This window comes from Dryas octopetala, chromosome 5 (genome assembly GCF_963921425.1).
Source record: "Dryas octopetala chromosome 5, drDryOcto1.1, whole genome shotgun sequence".
Classification (NCBI taxonomy): Eukaryota; Viridiplantae; Streptophyta; class Magnoliopsida; order Rosales; family Rosaceae; genus Dryas; species Dryas octopetala.
Genome location: NC_141370.1, coordinates 1,265,196 through 1,276,603, shown reverse-complemented (window position 1 = coordinate 1,276,603; position 11,408 = coordinate 1,265,196).

Here is an 11,408-nt window from a genome sequence, read left to right as displayed (position 1 = left end):
CATCAGCGTGAAAGGATGGCAAGAGGTGTAACGACCCGACCCAAATTTTTACTAGAAATTTAAATTTTTATTTAACTATATTTTTAAGAGATTTTTTTTAAGGCATATGGAATTGTATTTAAAGATTTTGAAATTTATTTGGAAAATAAAAAGGGTTTTGATTTAAATTTTTAGTTTTGTTTTAATTTGGGGCTTGACCCAAAGTTGACTTTTAAAATAAATGGGCTTTCGATTTTGACTTTGGGTCTGTTAGATAGGTTTCGATCCCACGATTTCATATACACGTAGCACGCGTCGATCCGAGTTACAGTTTGAAAGATATAGGCGTTTGAAGCGAGGGGCAATTTCGTAAAATGGACAAATTGGGTTTAAAAATCAGATTTTTTTTAGAAGTTTCTCTCTCTCTCTAGAACATTCTCTCCCCTTTTATTTCTCTCACCCCCACACTCTCTCCCCCTGTTTTCCTCTCTCCTCTGCGCCATTACCCAGCCAGCATCCCCTCCTCTGCGCCATTACCCAGCCACCACCCCCACTCACCATCGCCGGCCACCTTGCCGGAATCTGGCTCCAGCGAGCTTCCCCCCAGGCGCCGGCCACCCTCCCCTGATATCTCTCTCTCTCTCTCTCTCTCTCTCTCGCGACTCACCCTGTGCATGCGACAGCCCGGCCAATTCCGGCCATTACCCGACCTGCCCAGGCCACCGGCGAGCCCTTCTCGCAGGCGCCGAACCCTCCAGCAGCCACCCCCTTGCAGCCTAGCCCCCACACGCGCGAAAACAGGGCCAGAGGAAGCCAGCCCACCGCCACTGCTCGCCGGATTCCGGCCGAATCCCAGCCCCTTTCATCCCTATTTTTGGCGAGTCATCTTCCTTTTACTTTGGGCTTTCATTTCCCTAAACTCATGTTGTTCAATTTCGAGTAATTGAGAATTTGTATATTCTGGGGTTTGATGCCATTTTGGGATTGCTTGGGTTTTCAGATTGGGGGATTATTCTTGTTGTTTTGTTTAGAAATTTTCATCCCTAGGAACCCCAATTGATGTTTAGAATTGAAAAATATGAGTAGATTTTAGGAAATATGGTATTTTAGCTAAATTTGGTCTTGGAGCCGCCACTTTGGGCAGCAATCGCAGTAGTCTCAAACACCCACTGTCATCTCTTGAATGTAGGATTATTTAGAGTCATTGTTGAGTTGGTTGTTGATCTTGGGTAGGTTGGAAGTGATTGGAGAAACCGAAAAGTGTTTCAGACTGTAATTTGAGACTTTGCTGATACTGAAATCACTCTAGAACGATTTTCCTGATCGAGATAAGCCATACGCAGGTTCCTTTTAAGTTTATGACTGGTTTTGGAAGTGTGGGTGATGTTGAGTTGAGCCGGGAAGTTTTCAGGGAAATGAGAGGATGTTTATGGATTAAGAAGAGTAAGTTATTAATTGTTGTTTAAGCGAGAGTCGGGTGGGACGCTTATGTTTTATACACTCTCTAAACGTCGTTGAGTCGAGACTAATCTTATGTTTTATTGTTTTATTTTTAGGTGAGACGGCAGTGGCTCGTGATGATCCGGCGGAGGATCGAAACTAAGGCTATCTCTGTGAGTGGACCCTTCTTCCTTAAAATGATTTATGAAATTTGCATTTTTATCTTGGTTAATTGAATTTGTTTTAGTAATAACAAATGTGAGCGAACTTTGGTTTTCAAATAAATTCATAAAAGATTTCATTAATCCTATTATGCATGATAGCTTAAATTTGATTTGGGATTTGATGAACATGTTAGATTTCGGATTTCAAATGCTTCATAAGAAAGTTTTTTAAACATATATTTACATGTTGATTTTAGTGAGTTGTTGGGCTTAGGAAAAGAATTTAGTTTCTCAATTTATATACAAGGTTCATTTAATATTTCAGTTTTGTCGAAAAGTATTATTTTGATTTATGTATATTGAATTTGATTCGGATTTCGTATGTTGGCTTATGGATTTTAAGTTTCTTTTGGGGAAGTACCTTGATATTTATTTTTGGTGGAAAAAGGATATATATTTGGTTTATGGAAAAATGCTTTTCAAACCACCTGTGCAGTACCCTCCAGGTTATCAGATTGAATAGGTCTTTGGGACCCATCACGGCACACATATAGGCTTTGGGCTGTGTGTCGGGATGCTTCGCCCTTTGGGGGCCGCTCTGCGTGCACGTATGACCAGGTTTGCCTGCACGTGCTGATTTTATTCACACGTGTGTATGGTCAGGATATTGCCTGCACGTGTTGGATTTCACTCCACGCGTGTGTATGGCCAGGATATTGCCTGCATGTGCGATGCAGGAATTTCGCACAGATGTATGGCCAGGTTATTCAAGGTATATAGCATGGTGGAAAAATGAAATTGGTATCTTCAAGGGTTTAAATATGGATTTTAAGTGAGAAATAGTTTTCGAGATTTATAAGGATTTTGATATCATTATATTTATGACTTTACTAATTTAGATGGTTGGCTTTTGAGAAATGTGTTTTAATTATCTTTTCCTTGAGTCCTTTAGTTTTATAACACTCTTAAAGATTGGAAATGGTTTTAAAACTGGGGGATTTCAAAGAGTGACGTGAAGTCTTAGAACTGAACGTGGTTTTGAAGGATTTTCTGAAATAGGAAGTTTACTTTTGTTTTTTTTGTTTCTATTAAACTGTCCACTCACTGAGTTATCTCACGGTTTATCTTGTTTTGTCTTAAATTATTTCCCCCCAGGTAGTAGCTTTGGTGGAGGTCGAGCCAATCACGTCGAGGCATAACATTTATTTTCCATCCCAGGATCTTGTAGGCATCACTTCCATTTTGGAAGTTTCTTTTCTTTAAATTGTAAAAAGTGCTGTAATAAGAGTAGTGGCTCTGATAACCACTTTAAACTTTAAGTTGGTTTCTCTGTGAAATTTGTTGGGTCCGAGACCCTTTTTGTTTGTGGCAGAGGTGGTTGCTGTTTAGAAGTGCTTTTTAACAGGTTTTGAAATTTCTGGGTTAGTCCATTTTCAGGGGAGGTTCTGCCGAATTTTCGATAGGATTTTCATTGAATTTGGATTCCCGTAGGACCTCCCCGGGTTTTAGGGTGGAATTCGGGGGCGGTCCTATCATGAGGAGACTCAGAGCGTCGAGGGGAGTCCATCTGTGGTGGTCTGGAGTCGCGTCGTGGCCAGAAAAGCGAGATCGCCGGCGAGGAGGTGATAGGACCGCGCTCGGATTCCACCCTGAATTTCGGAGAGGTCCTGTGAGAATCCAAAATCAAGGAAAATCGTATCGAAAATTCCGCAGAACCTCCCCTGAAAATGGACTAATCCAAAATTTATTAACCTGTAAAAACACTTCTAAAAAATTCAACCGCCTCTACAACAACCAAAAAGGGTCTCAGACCCAAACAACACCGTAATACAAAAAGGGTCTCAGACCCAAACAACACCGTAATAACATAAGGTTCCAGTATGGATTTCAGTGCCATTACTTCTATTACAACAATTTTTACAGTTAAAGTAAAAAGGAACTTCCAAAATGGAAGCGATGCCTACAAGATCCGAGAAGAGAAAATGGACGCTATGCCTCGACGTGATTGGCTTGACCTCCACCAATGCTACGACCTGGGGGGAAAAACAATTTAAGACAAAAACAAGAAATTTTGTGAGATAAACTCAGTGAATGGACAATTTATGAATACAGAAAAATAATTGTCGTTTATCTTTTCACAAATCATTAAAAGTCAAATTTAAACCCTAAAACCTCATGTTGCTCTTTGAAATCCCTCCGTTTTAAAACTATTTCGAAATCATTTCTAAAACGTCATAAAACCATTTAACATAAAATACATGAATAAAACCGATATGCAGTCATTCATTGAGAACTTCCTAAATAGGAGTATCATGCAAAACTAGAAGTCCAAAAATCAAGATAAAGCATAAAAAGAACTTATCATTTAAACTTTTGTAATATAATTCCTTAGAAGAATAATGAAACTACACCATACTCGTATCCGTACTGTAGACAATGTCCTAGCCACAATCCCGCGCACAGGCAGGCTCAAAGTCTGGCCACAATTTCGTACGGAGAGGTCACTCCGCACGAGTAGGCTCGTATCTTTGCCATAATCTTGTATGGAGAGGTCACTCCGCACGAGCAGGCTCACCTCCTGGCCACAATCTCATACGGAGAGGTCACTCCGCACGAGTAGGCTCATATGCTGGCCACAATCTCGTACGAAGAGGTCACTACACACGAGCAAGCTCATATCCTGGCCATAATCTCGTACGGATAGGTCACTCCGCACGAGCAGGCTCATATCCTGGCTACAATCCCGTGCATTTTACACAAGCAGGCTCGTCCGATCAATACGTGCATTTACACAGCAGTTTTTAAATAATCTTTACCAAAATAATATTCTCAAATCAAATCAAATAAAACTCGAGATGAAATAAGAATTATCTCATGAAACTTATCGAAACATTTTCATAACAAAATGCACTCACAATCCTTATCAATCAGTTGAGTCAAATCTTAATTTCTCAATCATTTTAGAGGATTACATCAAAAAGAATAAGCTCCTTAAAGTCAACTGCTTTCAAGAACTCATGCATAAAAAAAAAACTTAAAGAATATTTATTTCTTGCATGAATATCAATCTCCTGTAAAGTGTGTCAATGCTCAAATGAAATATCTTGGATAAAATTTAAAACTTTACATTGCGAATTAAAACCTCAATTTAAATCCACAATTAAAACCATGAAATATTTATCTCTTAGAAACCACAAAACTTTTTGGGAAAAGAAATTCATTAACAAAACCCTTTTAACTCAAACGAAACTCAAGATAGTAAGAAATGAATTCAATCATAAAATGTATCAACATTTATGAAATAGAAGTCCACTCACAAAGAGAGCCCTAGCTTCGATCCTCCGTCGGATCGTCACGGTCGTCTCGCTCAGGATGGAGGTGATTGGTGCCGGAATCGGGTCGGAAAATGGAGGAGAAGCCGGCGGTCAGGAGTGCCTTTTCCGAGCTGGATTTGCTCGCAAAGGTGGCTGGGTTGGCTGGAGGCGCTGGCCGGCTTGTGGGGAGGTCGCCGGAGGGTCTTGGTGGCCGGCGAAGGCTAGTGGTGGTGGCTGGGTTAGCTTGCGCAGGGGAGGGATGCGGGAGAGGAGAGAGAGAGCGTGCAGGGAGAGATAGAGAATGAGAGAGAGTGAGTGAGCTCGGGGGAGGGTGGTTGGCGCCTGGGGGTGTTCGCCGGAGGTTAGGGTCGGCAGAGGTGGCCGGCGATGGTGGCTGGGATGGGGTGTGTGCATGGGGAGGAAGGTTCCAGAGAGAGAGAGAGAGTGAAGTCGGGGAGAGAAAGTGATTTTGCTTTTAAAAACCATTTAAGTAAAAATTACAAATATGCCCCCCAACTTTGATCGTTCGTAAAACCTAAACCGTAACTCCGATTTACGCGTGCTTTGTGTCTACGAACTCATGAAATCAAGACCCATTCAACGGGCCCAAAGTCAAATTCAAAAACCCATTAATTTTAAAAGTCAACTTTGGATCAAGCCCAAATTAAAAGAAATTAAAATTTAAGCCACAACCTTTTTATTCTCAAATCAAGTCCCAAAATCTTTAAAAAATTTCTCAACTAAATTTTCAAAATATTTAGAATAAATCCTTGAAAAATACAGGATCTCACAATTTAATCTCCCACTACGCCTCTAAATGGCCATTACGAATAAAAATTTAAATTTCTTGTGAAATTTGGGTCAAGTCGTTACAAGAGGCCTTCTCTGTCTCGCGTCGATTCTCCGTCGTCGCTGGGTTTCTGTGTTGGACACTGGCACTGGGAGGAAGAGGAAAGGGAGGCGAGCACCGTGAGCCAAACATCCAGCCAGCTGCCGCCGGACGCGTCGCCACGCGCCGATGGCAGGGGCGGCGAGGGTGAGAGGCAAGAGAGAGAGAGAGAGAGAGAGAGAGAGAGAGAGAGAGAGAGAGAACTGATTTTTGGGTTTTAAAACCACTTTTGTATAAATTACAAGTTTGCCCTTTACTTCAAATGCCCGTAACTTTCAAACCGTAACTCCAATTTACGCGTGCTTCGTGTCTACGAACTCGTGGACTCGAGACCTATCCAACGTGCCCAAAGTCAAAGACAAAAGCCCATTAACTTGAAAAATCGACTTTGGGTCAAACCCAATTTAAAACAAAAATTAAAATTAAATTAAAACCGTTTTGATTTTCCAAATAATTTTCCAAAATGATAAAAATAAATTCTCAAAATATTTAAAATAAATCTTTGAAAAAAAATACGGGGTCTCACACTACGCATAATTCAAGTTAACAAAGTCACCCCATTCAACTCGGACATCATCAATTTGGTCTTGGGACATCATCATCCTTTGGCATTTCTTTGAAATCCGAGACCACCAATTGAGTAAACAAAGTCATACTCATACTCCAATTATCCAAGCATAAGCAATTAGGCCAAAGTGTTGTGCATAAGTGGTCATTTAATCATTTTAAGCAAGTATGAGTGTGAATATGTCTTAAACTCGAAATGACCATAATCAATTGAAAATAAAAGTGGTTCATGCATAAGAAACTAATAGAAAATCTTAGGGTGAAATAAATCCACACTTGTGTTTCCAAAAGGTAACAATTAGTTCTAACTAATTTTAATTAGTCTAGTAACATCCTTAACCCAAAATTAATAAAATTTGGGGTGTGTTTGTATGATTAATCATCTGGGCATAACGACAAGTGACACAAGGTTTAACATCATGTTGTTTGGGCCTAGGCCCAGCAGCTAGGCCCCTCCTAGGCTTATGGGTCTTTAGGCGTCGACTTCCTAGGCCCAAAGACTAAGCCCTTCCTGGGCTCCTAGCCCCTGACTTCCTAGGCTCCGGCCTCCTAGGCCTTGACCTCCTAGGCTCCGGCCTCATAAGCTCCGGCCCCCTAGACTCTGGCCTCCTAGGTTCCGGCCTCCCAAGCTCAAGCCTCCTGGGCCCCCGACCCTGTCAACTCACTCGGGTCCTTGAGACAGGTGACACGTGGCGCTCCTACAGTGCAAGTCATCACAAGGGACACGTGTCATCATCGGATTGGTTGACACTCTTCCAAAAGTACTATAAAAGAGGTATTTTCTTGTCACAAAGGGAGGATTTGTAACGATCCGACCCAAAGTTGACTTTTAAAAATAATGGACGTTCGTTTTTGACTTTGGGCACGTTGGAAAGGTCTCGAGTCCACGAGTTCGTAGACACGCGGCACGCGTCAATCGGAGCTACGATTTGAAAGATACGAGCATTTGAAGGAAAGGGCAATTTTGTAATTTTGTAGGAGTGGGTTTTAAATACCCAAAATCCAGAAATTTCTGGGGATTCTCTCTCCTCTCTCCCCGATCCTCTCCCTCTCCCGCGTGTCTCTCCCTCTCTCACTCTCGCCGATCTGCCACCGGCGCGTGGCGGCGCGTCCGGCGGCGGATGGGCTAGGTTTTCGGCCCACCAGCATCGCCGCCCTCTCCTCTCTCTACCCCTGGCCTCCGTTCAACCCAGAAAAGCCCCGAAAACCCGAAACCAGCCTAGACCCGATTTGAGCCTCGCCGTCGATCTGACTGTTCCGGCGAGATTTGGGTGGCCGGACCCACTGGGTCTTGTTCGCCTCACCACGGCGAGTTCAGCCGTGGTGTCCTCCTGCTCCGATGATGCTCCACGACGGAGCAATGAGCTCGGGAAGACAAGTCGGCCGCCAGCTTCCGCCGCCGATTTCGGCCATTTCCGGCGAGATTTGGCCGTCGGTCCAGTTGTCAAAAATGATCCTCGAGGTATGGGCCTTCTTTCCCCCTTGTTATTGCGTGTCAATTTTGAGGATCTAAAAATTTGGAACTTTAGGACTTGTACCCATTTCGGGTTTGCCTTGAATTGAGCCTACTTGAATGATTTCTGAGTTGTTTTTCATCCAATTGAAGGTCCTAGGTTAAATTTGGGTTGATTTTTAGTTGAAAAACCATTTTCTTAGATTGTGCCGCCGCAGCCACCACTGCCTCCGCCACTTGTGGCTGCGGGACAGTGGCTGTTTGTCTCTTTTTGCCCACTTTGCACTTCTAGGAGATCCTTGGAGGTTGTTTAGTGAGTTTCGGTGAAATTTCTGTGTAGTATAAGCTGGGCAGCCACCGTGTGTGGTGGCGGCCGCCCGTTTTGGACGATTAAACGACCAATTGTGAATTATGTATATATTTAAGTTGGTTGTCTGGTCTTAACAGGTACATGGGCCTGGGAAATCTCATTCACGATGCCGTTATGCTGCCGGATTTGGTATCCGAGCAATGGCACCGTGAAGGATATTTCGGTCTTTTACGTAGTTAAATTGTGAGTGAAACTTATCTGTTTATGTTGTTGAGTACCGTGGTTTAACTGTATGTTTTGTGTGTTTGGTTGCTTTATGTTAGTGAATGTTAAGTATAGGATTTAGATCATGAGAAGGAATTGATGAGGATTTGAGGCTAAGAAATTAGTTGGGAATTATAGAGTTGCCCTGGGATTAAGTATTGATTAGATGAGAAATGTCTATTTTTTTGAGGATCAAGGAATGATGATAATTGCTGAATTAGAAAAGAAATGTTGTTGACGAGGTATATGAGTAAAGATTAAGCAATTATTATATAGTAGATTGTGAGTAGGAATGACAAACAAGTGAAGGGGCGTGAGTAGGAATCAGTTTCGGAAGGGATTTGGTGTAGTTCGGGGTAGATTGTGAGTAAATCTTGGTTTTCGAAATATTTTGCATATTTTATAATTCAACTCTTTCCTTGATTTAATTGAGTATGAACAGTTTCTGGAAATGATTTTGGTATTATTTTGGGGAAGTATTATTATTGAATTTTCGTCCTTCAGAAATGATTTGAATCTAGCAGTTTTCATGATTTGGGGAATGATTTGATTTTAACGGATTTATCAGAAGAATTATATTTCAGTCTTTATATGGATGAGAATTTCTGAGAAGTGGTTTATTGAAGTATACAGAAGCGGTTTCAAACCGCCATATTAGTACCCCCTTCAGCAGGTATATAATTGCTCTGCACTCGCCTAGAGATGACTCGGCGGTGTATGACCAGCACAGGTACATAATTGCTCTGCACTCGCCTAGAGATGACTCGGCGGTGTATGACCAGCACAGGTATATAATCGCTCTGCACTTGCCTAGAGATGACTCGACAGTGTATGACCAGCACTCGCTCTGCACTTGCCTAGTTGGCGGTGTATGACCAGCATAACATTTGCTCTGCACTTGCCTAGTTGGCGGTGTATGACCAGCATAACAATTGCTCTGCACTTGCCTAGTCGGCGGTGTATGACCAGCATAACATTTGCTCTGCACTTGCCTAGTCGGCGGTGTATGACCAGCATAACATTTGCTCTGCACTTGCCTAGTCGGCGGTGTATGACCAGCATCACAGCAGGTATAGATTTGCTCTGCACTTGCCTAGAGATGACTCGGCAGTGTATGACCAGCAGTTCCCCGGGTACTAGTGTGGCGTGAGATTTCAGTAGTGGAGTATTTTGAAAAATGATTTTACATCAGTAAATGTTTTAAATGACAGTTTCAGAAAGGCATTGCGTATTGTTTCAGATATTTTAATAGTTTTATAGCGTCAGAGTATTAATTGTTTTTCAAAGTTTGATTTACGGTTTGAAGGGATTTAAAAAAATGGATTTGAAAGAAGAGATTTTGAAAATGATTTTAAAGTTGGGGGATTTCAAGGAGTGATGTGAGTGAAATTGGGAGGGGATTTCAAAGAGCGACGTGAGTGAAATTAGATAGATGACTTTTTGCATTGTATGCTAGGATTTAGTTAAGTCTAGGCTTAAATTTTGAGGATGGGGATGAGGACGATTATGCATTGAGATTATGGGTTAGGAGGTGAATGGTTGATGTTGAGGTTATTAGTTGACGTTAGGCATTTGAATTGTAAAATGTTTTATTATTTTTATTGATGAGATTGATGTGCATTGAGGAGTTTTTGATTATCTTGATGCTTGGATGATTAGTGGTGGAATGTTTTGTAATTCAGTAATTATGGATATTTTGTGGATTAATTTTTTTGAGTTTGGGGATTGAGAAAATTATTGAGGACAATTACTATGTCACTTCACTTATACGAGCTCTAGTGTGCTTACCGGGTTTGTCGTATAACCTCGTATACCATGGATGTGGTGTAGGATTTGTGTTTTGCAGGTTAAGCAGGCTGAGGAAGCAGTGGGAAGAAGACGAGGCAGTGGGACCCAGAGAGATTTAATTAATTGTTTTTACTCAGTGGTTTGTTTAAAATGTTTATGACATAATTATATTTACTTATGTTGTTGTGCATGGCTCAAAAGTAAGAGAAAATAGATTTAACAGTTTGATGTTCAGTATTTTCATGGGCCCGAGGTTCGGGGCGTTTCAAATGGTATCAGAGCTAGACCCGGCCGGAAGTGTGTGGATTGCAAGACCCAGGGACCAAGACCCTGAGTGGGCGGCTGCGCGAGGCAGTGGCAAGCTACCAGGTGAGGAGAAGTGAGTGATCCCACACTGCCCGGGTGAGGAATGGTGATGTTACAGAAAGTTTAAGGAATCAGTTGAGAAAATGGTTGTGAAAGCCGGTTTGAGAAAGAAAATGATTTTCAAGTGATTTCAGAAATGTATTTTATTTGAGCCATGAAAATGTTTGAGAAAGTTTTGAGAAATGTCCCATGCACTGTCATCGTCTCTCTGCTCCTCAGCAAGTTCAGGAAAGTTGGAAGTTTGAAACTTAGTATGAGGTTTGAAGTTAGAAAAGTTGGAAGGTTGAGTAAGTTTATTAATAAGAGATCAGAGGGTCAATCAGAGTGGCGCAGCGGAAGCATGGTGAGACTTAAACAAATCACGTTGGCACGTGGTCAATAGAGGGATTAGCGAGGTCGATAGCAGGTACGAGTTTGGGCATCACTTGTCTGTTACGATATATGCTAAATTTCGAGGACGAAATTTTTGTAAGGGGGGAAGGTTGTAACGATCCGACCCAAAGTTGACTTTTAAAAATAATGGACGTTCGTTTTTGACTTTGGGCACGTTGGAAAGGTCTCGAGTCCACGAGTTCGTAGACACGCGGCACGCGTCAATCGGAGCTACGATTTGAAAGATACGAGCATTTGAAGGAAAGGGCAATTTTGTAATTTTGTAGGAGTGGGTTTTAAATACCCAAAATCCAGAAATTTCTGGGGATTCTCTCTCCTCTCTCCCCGATCCTCTCCCTCTCCCGCGTGTCTCTCCCTCTCTCACTCTCGCCGATCTGCCACCGGCGCGTGGCGGCGCGTCCGGCGGCGGATGGGCTAGGTTTTCGGCCCACCAGCATCGCCGCCCTCTCCTCTCTCTACCCCTGGCCTCCGTTCAACCCAG